At 49.5% G+C, this 13,650-nt stretch overlaps 1 protein-coding gene across 1 annotated transcript in view; it reads right to left on the bottom strand.

Annotated features, from left to right (window-relative positions):
* The window catches only part of LY86 (lymphocyte antigen 86), a 228,132-nt gene that overhangs the window by 206,114 nt on the left and 8,368 nt on the right, over positions 1–13,650 (bottom strand). The window lies entirely within an intron of this gene.

The raw sequence follows: 13,650 nt of genomic DNA, 5'->3' as shown, positions 1-13,650 counted from the left end.
TGACTATAAACTCTTCGCTAAAGCATTGGCGATCCGACTGGATCATCTTCGGATAATACTAGACTTTTATTTAACATCCTGTCGAAATCCTCCCGTTGTCAATACTCGCTTGCAGCAATCGCCCTTGACGCTGAAAAGGCGTTTGATCGGGTTGAATGGCGCTATCTCTTCCATGCCCTCACTTGGTTCGGTTTCGGCCCTAGATTTATCTCTTTAGTTTCCCTGTTATATTCACACCCCAGAGCTGCAGTCTTTGCAAACGGTCAACTCTCCTCTTACTTCGATTTAGGTCGTGGTGTTCGCCAGGGTTGCCCTTTGTCTCCCTTTCTTTTCAACCTCGCTCTAGAGCCTTTTTTATCCAGGTTGCGTCAGAATCCCGCCATTCACGGCTTCCAGATTGCAGATTCTCACATCAAACTTGCTGCTTATGCAGACGACATTTTACTTTTTCTTTCCAATCCTGCAGAATCTGTTCCTTCCTTTCTGAATGAAGTCCGTAATTACTCTTCTATCTCTGGATATAAACTTAACCATGACAAATGCGAGATCCTTCCCCTGACCAAGTTCACTTTCAAACAAGACTTTCATGACTCCCAGTTTACTTGGTGTCCTTCCCATATTAAATATCTGGGTTTATATGTTACCTCCTCCATTCCAGCTACTGTCTCTTTATGCATGTCCAAATGTGCGCAACAGATTGCTGATCTCACTATAAGGTGGCATCCTTTATACCTCTCCTGGTGGGGTCGCCTCGACACTATTAAAATGATGATTTCCCCTATTGTTCTTTATACACTTTCCAATATTCCTGTACCTATTCCCACGAAATTCTTTACAAAAATCAACTCAACGCTATCTTCATTTTTGTGGACCTCCAAAAAACCTAGGATGTCTCTTGCCAGACTTATACGTCCTGCCTCTGAGGGTGGTGTTAATTTTCCTGATTTCCCTGCGTACCAGAGGGCCTTTCTATTATGTCAAGCCTCCCTTTGGCTTCAAGATTCCACTTCCCCTTGCCCTCTATGGATTAAGGTTGAGCGCGCTCTCCTTTCTCCGTTTTCTTTTGCAGAGTATCTGGCTTTTTCTCGTAAACCCTCTTTGCTTCCTACTTCTATCCACAAACATACTCTCAAGCTTTTATTATCTGCTGCCCCTGGTCCCCCTCTAACCGTCGCTGACTTCCTTTCTTCTACTATCTGGCATAATAAACATCTCTTAATTGGCCTTAAGCCCTTTTATTGGAAATCTTGGAGGACTCGAGGATTGATTTGGATCTCGCATCTCTTTTCTGGTTCCACTTTCCTCTCTTTTCCTGATCTCCGTTCTTCCTTCGACTTACCTCTATCTTGTTTCCCCAAATATCTCCTACTCAAGGCTGCGGTTCTGGCGGTTCATGAGCGACTCTCGGTCTCTTCTCCCTCCCTTGTTTCGCACACCCCTATCTCTCGTCTTCACTCTCTCCTGCGTACCACTCCTACTGCGTCTCTTCTTTATAAATACCTTCACGCTCATGACCTGCTCAGACCCAAATCCAAGGTTGAATCTCAGTGGGAAACCGATCTTGAAATAGCTTGGCCGATATCCCTATGGGACAAAATTTGGATAAAATTACGTAAAACTTCTAGAGCGGCTTCCTTGACACAATCCTTATTATTTATTTATAACAGACTACTTCACACTCCTGCTACGCTTCACAAACGATTTCCCAATACCTCAGATAATTGTTGGTCATGTGACTCTCCTAATGCTAACTTGTTCCACATGCTTTTTCTTTGTAAACATGTGCATGCTTTCTGGTTACAGGTGTGGGCTCAAATTAATGTTATCTTCCATACCTATATCCCTTTTTCTCTCACTCATCTTTTTTTGGGCAGTTTATCTCCTAGTTGGGATAATGTTGATATGTATGTTCGCATTATTGATTTATTACTGGCCATTGCCTTTCAACAGATTACTGTTAATTGGAAAAATACGTCTAATATTTCCTTCAAAGCGTGGTGGTACAATGTTTGTTATAATCATAGACTTGACAATGCCTTTGTTTTTCCTATTCAAGTAGCAGCTAAGCGTGCGGAGCTCTGGCTCCCCATTACGTTATACTTAGATAATTGTGTTGCTCGTTTTTCTCGTCCATCACCTGACCAACAAGAAGTTCCTAAACCCCCATGATGCCCTTCCTCTGTCCATAATTTTCTAACATATTGCTTGTTTTTCACTTCTTTTGCACTTAGCTGTCTAGGTTATGATTAATGTAATTTTTATTTCGCTTTCTTTCAATTGCTCATGATTACTGTTTGGCTGTACATTCTCTCTTACATATTGTATTTTGCACTCCTATTCCTTTCCCTCCCTTCCCCCTTCTGCCTCTCCCCCCTTCCCAGCGGATACTTTGTATTGCATTCTCATTTTTTCATTACCCAATAAAATTCTTTTGAACTTAAAAAGGTATAACATGTGAAATAAAAACAATTTCTAAATCGCTGACATCAATCAATCAGCATTTGTAAAGTGCAACACTGTCACCCTTAGGGGTGTCTGGGCACTGTGTCTCCATCAAAGAGCCAGGTCTTGCGTCGCTTTCTGAAGTCTGCCAGCAAGGGGGATGTAAACAACTGGAAGGGAAGGTCGTTCCAGGTCTTGGCAGTGATGTAGGAGAAGGAGTGGCTACTGCTGAGGCTGTGACAGATGCGGGCGGTGTGTGCAAGGGCAAATGAAGAGGAGCACAGGTGTCTAGAGAGTTCAGTCAATGGTTGATGTAGGCAGGTCCTAGGTTGTGTAGGGCTTTGTAGGAGGGTGAGGATCTTGAACTGGCATCTCTTATGGATGGGGAACATGGATTACCTTAACATTTTTTACGTTCATTGTTCAGAAATTGATCAGTGTTTTTAGCAGTAAGGTTACGGACAATGATATAAGAGGCAATAGGGATCTGTTTTTAATTATTATCGGGTCTCAGACCTGAAGGGACCCGTCCCACTTAAAGCCTTGGTGTTGGAAACGCCCACTCCCACTCCGCAGGGTGGTGGTGGACTCCCCGAACACACTGTGGTAGCTTGGCTCGAGTGGTCAGGAAACAGGCACAGTGCTAAGCATACAATATACCCATACAATAACCATGCGTGCATCCGTTCCAAAAACGACTATACACCGTAAAAATTATGAAAATATTCTTTCTTTATCTTTTTCTCTTAGTTGCTGATTGGAAAAATAAATAGGTCAATCACAATATACAGATTCTTAAATAGAGCAGGTCAAATAAATATTGGCTGTTTGATGAAATAAATAGGGGTGATCATAAATAACAGGGCATAAATACAAGTGCAATATATACAGACAATTAAATACTTTGAGGCAATAAATACTGTACCAATAAATATTGTACACCAACAAGTCCTGTGGACCTATAAATATAGTGCAGCAATAAATAGGTAAAAACTCAATAAATACAGTATCCCCAATAAATAATTAAAAGTATACAGCAACACTCATGTAATCAGATGACACTTCAATTCTTAAGGGCTGATATGGCCCAGGCACAGCTTGTAGGGTTGTGGAAGGCTTGAGGGGGGCTACTCCCTGGCTGGGACAAGGCTGAGGCCTAAACTGAGGTAGATCAAAAGGGGGGAATACCAGTGCCCTGGCTTTCTCTCTCCACACAACCTCTCTAGGTTAGTCCCAGTTCACCCCTTGCACAGTCAGGTTGGTTTCAGCACCTCCCTAGCCCCTTAGAGCAGTCTCTCAGGTCTCCACAGGGCCTTAGGCGCCCTCTACTCCACTTACTGCCCTTTTTCCGATGTTCCGACGCCGCTGGAGTCGTGTCGACGCCGTGAGGCGGTTCCGGTTCGGTCTCGGCGGCCTCGGCACAATGTCAGTTCTTTGACGACGCCGGCAGGCGGTTCCGGTCCGATGTCGGTGGCCTCGGTTCGATCTCGACCTCCGATTCGACGGCGTCGGGCAGTCTCCTCACGATGTCGACTTCGGGCGGCTCCGGTCCGATGGCGCTCTCGGCTCCGATGACGTCGGCCGGCCTGGCCTCGATGTCGACTTCCGGCGACTCCGGGGTGCGATCCTCACCCCCGACCTCCGGTGCTCCTCCTCACAGGCTCCGGGCGACTCCGGAGTGCGATCCTCACTCCCGACCTCCGGTGCTCCTCTACCTCGGTCTCCGACGACTCCGGAGGGCGGACTTCACTCCTCCGATGACGCCGCTCGCTCGACCTCGGTTCACTTCCTCCTCGACCTCTGGTATTCCTCACGACCTCCGTCGGCGCCCTCTCACGACCTCAGGCGGCTCCGGGTACGACGTCTGCTACTTCAGTCAGCGCCGCTTCTCCACCTCGGGCTCCAGGTCTTCAGGCTACTCGACGCCCGACTCCAGGGAAACCAGTTCTCAGGTCAGAATCTTGCTGTTTTCTTGGTTCTAAGGCCTGTTCCTGCTGTCCAGGTCCTTAGGATAAGTTTCTTCTGTCTTCTTCCCACACAGGGCTATAGGCTGGGATCCATCAGTAGGGACAAGTATCAAGGGTGGGTTTATGGACCCCACTCCAGGCACAAGTTTCCACCCCTGCTGCTTCACTCCTTCCTCCTTCACTGTTGTGCTCCTCTCTCTTCACCAGTCAGGTGCCAACTGCCAGCTCCAACTGCCAACTCTCTCTCTTAACCTCCCAACATTCTAAACGGTTTCCAACTGTCACAGAGTTCTGGAATCTCCTGGAATGTTCTGGAAGGTGCTGGTAGGTTCCAGTGGATGCTGGTGATGTCACAGGTGGCCACCATCTTGTGCTCCAGGCCCTCAGACAGAAGTTTCAGGGGTAGCTAAAATGGCTCCCTGAATCTGCAGCAACACGAAAAAGTCTGGTGGTTCCCAAAAAGGAAAAATTCAAACAGGGTTTGAGGCAAAAGTGGGACAAAATAAATAATGATGAGGAGGGACCACCCAAAGGGCTGACAGGTCTAACACGCGTCCCCCCCAGCTGAAAGTGGGGAGAGCTACCCAACCCCTTGGGAGTTCTCATCACTAAGGCGGAAATACCTTGAGAGACCGTCTGCATTGGCGTGGTCCACTCCAGGCCGATGTTCCACCTGGAAGTCCATCCCCTGTAGGGAAATAGACCACCTCAACAACTTGGGATTCTCCCCCTTCATTTGCATCAGCCAACGAAGGGGTCTGTGGTCGGTCTGAACAAGGAAGTGCGAGCCAAACAGGTATGGCCGCAACTTCTTCAGAGCCCATACCACTGCAAAGGCTTCACGCTCTATTGCACTCCACTTCTGTTCCCTGGGAAGTAGTCTCCTGGATAGGAAGACCACGGGTTGATCCAGACCCTCTTCGTTGAGTTGCGATAACACTGCCCCAATGCCATGTTCTGATGCATCTGTCTGGACAATGAACTCCTTGGAAAAGTCTGGGGCCCGTAAGACCGGGGCCTCGCACATGGCTTTCTTCAATCTCTCAAAGGCTTGCTGACAAGCCTCCGTCCAGACTACCCGTCGAGGTTGTTTCTTGGACGTGAGCTCCGTGAGAGGGGCTACGATGGTACCGTACCCCTTCACGAAGCGGCGGTAATATCCCGTGAGGCCCAAAAATGCTCGGACCTCAGTCTGTGTCTTGGGGGGTTCCCAGGCCATGATGGCCTCGATCTTCGCCTGGAGGGGTTGCACCGCTCCCCTACCCACCAAGTGTCCAAGGTACACTACCGACCCCTGCCCGATCTGGCACTTGCTGGCCTTGATCGTCAATCCAGCTTGTCTCAGGGCCTGGAGAACAGCTTGCAGGTGATGCAAGTGATCCTCCCAGCTGTTACTGAAGACGGCTATGTCATCCAGATAAGCAGCAGAGAAACTCTCCATTCCGGTGAGGATCTGGTTTACCAGGCGCTGAAACGTGGCAGGTGCGTTCTTGAGCCCAAAGGGCATCACACAGAACTGGTAGTGGCCATTGGGCGTGGAGAAGGCTGACCTTTCCCTTGCTCCATCAGTCAAAGAGATCTGCCAGTACCCAGAGGTAAGGTCAAAGGTACTTAGATATTGGGCAGCTCCCAGCCGGTCAATTAATTCATCCGCCCTAGGGATCGGATGTGCATCAGTCTTTGTCACTGAATTCAGTCCCCGGTAGTCCACACAGAACCTCAGTTCTGGTTGGGCACCCGGTGGTGCAGCTTTCGGTACTAACACCACCGGACTGGACCAGGGGCTGCTAGAAGGTTCAATCACTCCTAGCTCCAGCATCTTAGTGACTTCACTATGAATGCTGGCCTTCACCTTGTCTGACATCCGGTAGATCTTGGACTTCACAGGTGGGCTGTCTCCTGTGTCCACGTCATGGACGCACAGGTGAGTCCTACCCGGGACAAGGGAGAACAACGCAGAGTACTGCCCCAGGGCCTGGCGACAGTCCTCCTGCTGTTCAGGAGTTAGAGATGGGGAGAGAAGCACTCCCTCCACCGACCCATCCTTTTCCTGAGACGCAAACAGATCAGGGAGAGGCTCGCTTTCCACGTCCTCTCCTCCGTCAGTCACCATCATCAAGATGACTTCGGGCCTCTCGTGGTGGGGTTTGAGGCGGTTGGCATGCAGCACCCGCAGGGGCTGACGAGGGGTCTTCAGGTCCACCAAGTAGGTAGCCTTACCCTTCTTCTCCAACACCTCAAAGGGTCCTGACCAGCGATCCTGAAGGGCACTAAGCTCTCCTGGTTCGATCACCCACACCTTCTGGCCAGGCTCCAACTCCACCGGGTGAGCGTTGTGGTCATACCACGCCTTCATTACTGCTTGGCTGGCTTCCAAGTTGTCAGAAGCTTGCTTCCACAACTTAGCCATTTGGCTCCGGAAGGCCAGCATGTAGCTCACCACATCCTGGGGGAGCTTTCTGGGAGTTCTTTCCCATCCGTCTCTCACCAGGTTAAGAGGTCCACGTACAGGGTGCCCATACAGAAGCTCGAAGGGGCTGAAGCCCACTCCCTTCTGTGGCACTTCCCTGTAGGAGAAAAGTAAACAGGGTAGGAGGACGTCCCATTTCCTCCGCAGGCTTTCAGGCAGACTTCTGATCATGCCTTTTAAGGTTTTATTAAACCTCTCCACCAGACCATTGGTCTGGGGGTGGTAAGGAGTTGTGAACCGGTAGGTCACTCCACACTCCTTCCACATTGCCCGCATATATGCTGACATGAAGTTGGTCCCCCTGTCGGACACAACTTCCTTGGGAAAACCCACTCGGGTAAAGATTCCCATCAGGGCCCTAGCCACAACAGGTGCTGTTATGGTCCTCAGAGGTATTGCCTCTGGGTACCGTGTGGCATGATCCACCAGAACCAGGATAAACCTGTGACCAGCTGATGTTGGCGGATCTAACGGACCCACAATGTCGATGCCCACCCTTTCAAAGGGGGTGCTAACGACAGGAAGTGGTTCCAGGGGAGCTTTCAGCTTCACCCCTGTTTTCCCACTGGCTTGGCAAGACACACATGTCCGGCAGTAGGTATCGGACAACACTTTCATCTGAGGCCAATAAAAGTGTGGGACAAGACGGGCGAAGGTCTTGTCTTGCCCCAGGTGTCCTGCCAATGGTATCTCGTGAGCCAACTCTAAAAGGAAGGCTCGATAACGTTGAGGGACTACCAAGGCTCGTGACGATCCATGTAGGGGTGCCTTGGGTTCACTGTAGAGGAGGCCATCCTCCCAGTAAACACTGTAGTTCCCTTCAACGTTCCCTGCTGCCTGGGCTTCGGCCTGTCGCCTCAGCCCCTCAAGGGTAGGGCACTCCCTCTGGCCCTGGCAGAATTCCTCCCTGGACGGGCCTCCCTCCACGTGCCACTCGGCCGGGATGGGTAGGTCCTCCAGGTTGGTAACGTCCCCCTCCGCAGACTCCTGGTCCACCACCTCCGGTGGCCTATCCGTCTTACGGGGTGGAGACGCCGAGGCAGGCTCCTCCTGTCCTCGGTTCTTCCCTTGACTGGCAGCTGGCTGGGCCTTTGTTCCAGGCTCCAGCCGGAATGAACTCCCTCTTCGGGTAGTCTCGGACCTTGTGCTAACACAGGCCCAGTCAGGTGTACCCAGCATCTCGGTGTGAGTCCGGTATTCCACCTCCTTCCAAGCGTTGTGCTCCATGTCATTGCCCAGCAGACAATCGACTGGCACGGCAGGGCTTACGGCAACTCGAAGTGAACCTGCAACCCCCCCCCATTCAAAGGGAACCTCGGCCACTGGATAGTGACCTGTTCTGCCGTCAGCCATCGCGGCTGGGTGGAGTACATCGGGAATTACCTGCTCTGGAGACACCAGCTGGCTACGCACCATAGTCATACTGGCTCCTGTGTCTCTCAGAGCCTCCCCTCTTTGGCCGTTGATGGTGATCCACTGCCCATACTTTGCGGTATTTGCGGGCACCTGGATCTTGGGAACCATCTCCCGTTCTCCCAGGGACACTAAAGTGACACCCGCCCACTCCCTTCCCTTAGTTAAGGGCATCTCCTCCCCGAGCACTACACTAGCTACTCCGGGGGGCTTTCCTCCAGTGGGAGGGGGTGATCGTTTCTGACACTTCGGGTCTCCTTTATAGTGTCCAACGCCACCGCACTCGTAGCAATGGACAACCCTTGGCTGCTGACTCTGGCCAGGATTAGGGTTTCTGGGTGGGTTAGCCTTAGAGGTGAATCCTGTTCCCTTCCCTTGGAAGTTATTTTGGGGGCCTTTGGAGAACTCCTTTTTATTTTCCCCTCCCTCTTTCTTCTGGGGGGCGCCCTGTCCGGCCTTTTGAGTATCCCCTCCAGTCCCCCTTGTGGACACCCGGGTACTGGCCCAAATGTCCGCCTCCTCAGCAAGCTTCCGGGGGCTGGTCAGCTTGCTATCCACCAGGTGTTGCCGCAGTTCAGGGAAACATTTCTCGAGTAGGTGTTCCTTCAGTACTAGGTCAAACAGCTCCTCGTAGTTCCTTACTTCACTGCCCTGAATCCAACCTTCCAGTGCCTTCTTTGCATAGTCCAGGAAGTCCACCCAATTCTGTGTGCCCAGTTTGTGACTACCCCTGAACTTCTGTCTGTACTTTTCAGGTGTTAGTCCAAACTTTCTGATGAGCGCCAGTTTCATGGTGGGGTAGTGGGTCTGCTCATCCTCTTCGAGGGCCAATAAAGCATCCCTACCAGCTGGAGGCATGTACCTATACAATCCTCCTCCCCAATACTTCACTGGAACCCCATGGGCCCTCAACGAGACCTCATAGGCTGCTAGCCACTTGGCGATGTCGTCACCCGCCCCATAGCTAGCTACTATGTCCTTTGGCAGGTAAGGTTTGGATTCCCTGGTGATTTCTTGGTCTTTGCTGCCACCATTAGGAACAGTTGGTGCCCCAATTCTTAAGATCTGAAGCTCTATCTCTTTCAGTCTTATCTCATGAGCCATCTTCTGTTTCTCCGTCTCATGAGCCATCCTCTGTTCCTCCTTCTCCTTCTCCAGCTTTGCTAAGTCCCATGTGAGCTGTCTTTTCTCCCTCCGATCTGCTAACTCCACTTCGGATAAGCCCCCACTAGAGACAGTGCTGCCCTTCCTAGAAAGTGTCCTGGGCCCTGCTGACAGGTTCCCCACCTCAGGTTGGTACATCTCAGCCCCCTCGGGGTCAGGCTCTCCATCCCTGTCTTCCTCCTCAGCCTTGCTTTCTCGGCGTGCCTCCCCCCAAGCCCTTAAGCTGGTTTGGAGTGCACCCTTCTTTGCTCCTGGGGGACAGTACACCCCCTCCCGCTGGCAAAACTCCCTGAGTTGGGCCACAGTGTACGTTTCTAGATTCTCTAGTACAAACTCCATCTTGCCCACTCAGGTTAGAGGACAGGTTTTGTGCAGTAACAATGCAGGGGGGTACCTTTAATAATACCTCCTCCCACCACCAGAGTAAATTTGGAAAAAACAAAATCCCACAATTAGGAAGGCCGCTTTGAGAAAACTCCCGGTGTAGGCCTATGGACTACCCACAGTTATTGTTGAGTATATGTAGGCACAGCTCTATCCCACCACTGAACACCAATTTATGTTGAAAACGCCCACTCCCACTCCGCAGGGTGGTGGTGGACTCCCCGAACACACTGTGGTAGCTTGGCTCGAGTGGTCAGGAAACAGGCACAGTGCTAAGCATACAATATACCCATACAATAACCATGCGTGCATCCGTTCCAAAAACGACTCTACACCGTAAAAATTATGAAAATATTCTTTCTTTATCTTTTTCTCTTAGTTGCTGATTGGAAAAATAAATAGGTCAATCACAATATACAGATTCTTAAATAGAGCAGGTCAAATAAATATTGGCTGTTTGATGAAATAAATAGGGGTGATCATAAATAACAGGGCATAAATACAAGTGCAATATATACAGACAATTAAATACTTTGAGGCAATAAATACTGTACCAATAAATATTGTACACCAACAAGTCCTGTGGACCTATAAATATAGTGCAGCAATAAATAGGTAAAAACTCAATAAATACAGTATCCCCAATAAATAATTAAAAGTATACAGCAACACTCATGTAATCAGATGACACTTCAATTCTTAAGGGCTGATATGGCCCAGGCACAGCTTGTAGGGTTGTGGAAGGCTTGAGGGGGGCTACTCCCTGGCTGGGACAAGGCTGAGGCCTAAACTGAGGTAGATCAAAAGGGGGGAATACCAGTGCCCTGGCTTTCTCTCTCCACACAACCTCTCTAGGTTAGTCCCAGTTCACCCCTTGCACAGTCAGGTTGGTTTCAGCACCTCCCTAGCCCCTTAGAGCAGTCTCTCAGGTCTCCACAGGGCCTTAGGCGCCCTCTACTCCACTTACTGCCCTTTTTCCGATGTTCCGACGCCGCTGGAGTCGTGTCGACGCCGTGAGGCGGTTCCGGTTCGGTCTCGGCGGCCTCGGCACAATGTCAGTTCTTTGACGACGCCGGCAGGCGGTTCCGGTCCGATGTCGGTGGCCTCGGTTCGATCTCGACCTCCGATTCGACGGCGTCGGGCAGTCTCCTCACGATGTCGACTTCGGGCGGCTCCGGTCCGATGGCGCTCTCGGCTCCGATGACGTCGGCCGGCCTGGCCTCGATGTCGACTTCCGGCGACTCCGGGGTGCGATCCTCACCCCCGACCTCCGGTGCTCCTCCTCACAGGCTCCGGGCGACTCCGGAGTGCGATCCTCACTCCCGACCTCCGGTGCTCCTCTACCTCGGTCTCCGACGACTCCGGAGGGCGGACTTCACTCCTCCGATGACGCCGCTCGCTCGACCTCGGTTCACTTCCTCCTCGACCTCTGGTATTCCTCACGACCTCCGTCGGCGCCCTCTCACGACCTCAGGCGGCTCCGGGTACGACGTCTGCTACTTCAGTCAGCGCCGCTTCTCCACCTCGGGCTCCAGGTCTTCAGGCTACTCGACGCCCGACTCCAGGGAAACCAGTTCTCAGGTCAGAATCTTGCTGTTTTCTTGGTTCTAAGGCCTGTTCCTGCTGTCCAGGTCCTTAGGATAAGTTTCTTCTGTCTTCTTCCCACACAGGGCTATAGGCTGGGATCCATCAGTAGGGACAAGTATCAAGGGTGGGTTTATGGACCCCACTCCAGGCACAAGTTTCCACCCCTGCTGCTTCACTCCTTCCTCCTTCACTGTTGTGCTCCTCTCTCTTCACCAGTCAGGTGCCAACTGCCAGCTCCAACTGCCAACTCTCTCTCTTAACCTCCCAACATTCTAAACGGTTTCCAACTGTCACAGAGTTCTGGAATCTCCTGGAATGTTCTGGAAGGTGCTGGTAGGTTCCAGTGGATGCTGGTGATGTCACAGGTGGCCACCATCTTGTGCTCCAGGCCCTCAGACAGAAGTTTCAGGGGTAGCTAAAATGGCTCCCTGAATCTGCAGCAACACGAAAAAGTCTGGTGGTTCCCAAAAAGGAAAAATTCAAACAGGGTTTGAGGCAAAAGTGGGACAAAATAAATAATGATGAGGAGGGACCACCCAAAGGGCTGACAGGTCTAACACTTGGGTACTGTAAATCACATTTTGTGCTTTAAGTGAAATGTTGGGCGATTTCACAATATTTTCATGAGCTTTTATGACTTTTCACTAAACATTATGCCATTTCCTAAACTCATATGAAGAACCTTTCTAAATGATCAAATCTCCTTCACGAACAGGGCATCCCTTCAATTAGAGCTTTTTGTATGGTGTCAAATCAAGTCTCAATGTTTCGCTAACCAGGCCCTTGTAGAGTCATTCCTGAATGCTGTACTATCCCAGGTGCCATGTAAGGTGCTGTGCACGTTTAAGGAGTACCGGGCCTTAAATCTAATCCTTCTGCTGTCCAATGCATAAATAATCCCACTGCGAGCTGTGGTGGGTCAGAGGCTCCATTCATGCAGGCTTCAATATTTGATGGATGGTAGGTCCGTGTTGGTGTTGGGCTGTTTGCAGGATTATAATTACCTACCAGGGACTAAGCCAAAGAACCAAAGCTTAATAAAGACAATCATGTGAGAGGGGACCTTTGGTGATAGAAGGACCACATTACGCTCTTCTGTTACCAAGCGCTAAATTCCATTGTTATCCCAATTTAACATGGTGGATAGTCATTTTCAGGGTCACTGCGAGCAGTGGCAGTAATGGAAGCTATTTATGGATTTGTTGTGACTTTTTCCGAGCGTTACAATGTTTGGGGATCTGTTTTCATCACATTCTTCATCCATAACACTTCAGTTCCATGTTTCCTGATCCTGCCTGTGATCTCTGTTCTTGTCTTGCTCTTGTTTGCTTTCATTGATTTAAGAGGTTTTTCTGCAAAATGCTTTTTCCTACACTAGGATACTGTTAGAGGAGGCTTATCAATGAAGATTAATATTTATTTGTGTGTGTTTAAGTTAGCCAAATTCCGAAGTCCAAATGTATTTATTGTTTCAGTTTACAAATGTAAGCCATACAGTACAAAATCCATTATATTAGAAAAGTAAACTCAACACTTCGCAAATTCTGTTATCTATCACATTTCATATTTTTTGTTTAAATGTACAAAAACAGTCGACTAATATGTAAAAATACCCTTCGTTCTCTTCCTCCAGCTCCAGCAAAATTCCATGATTTTTTAAATAAAAAAGAACAGCCAACTAACACAAATAAAAGTTTGCCAATCTCTTCCTCCAGCTCGGTGTGTAATCTATGCTGTGACCTTTCTGGGTAATCCTCTTTATTCCATTAAATATAGGCATAACAATTCAAAGTAGCCCAACTAACAGCATGCTATGTGCTAGTGCCTCCGGGCATCAAATCCCGTTAGCCCTAGACTACAGATGTAACTCAGGCAACCTCCAGTATACTCCACAGACTTTACCTTGGTGGAATTATTTAGAATATGACTTTTCAATACCATTATGGCAAAGTCAATTGCAATGGCTTCTTGAAGACTGAAACACTTGTTTGCAGTATCACTGTGTCCTGGTCTTGTCTTTGCATTTCACTGAGAAGGATACAGCCTCACAAAATCAAATGAAGTTCCTAGGTTATTGCCTCGAGTGGTGCCTCGGGAACAGCACTCCCTGGCAATGCAAAATCACAACTTTTCAACCTTCTTTAAAAATAATGGGGATTTTTTTTAACTTTCTTTGAAATACTCTAGGGAAAGCTGCACTTTCCCCAAATATTCGAGAACTGA

This window comes from Triturus cristatus, chromosome 5_2, assembly GCF_964204655.1.
Source record: "Triturus cristatus chromosome 5_2, aTriCri1.1, whole genome shotgun sequence".
Taxonomy (NCBI): domain Eukaryota; kingdom Metazoa; phylum Chordata; class Amphibia; order Caudata; family Salamandridae; genus Triturus; species Triturus cristatus.
This window is presented reverse-complemented; position numbering and strand designations above follow the sequence as displayed.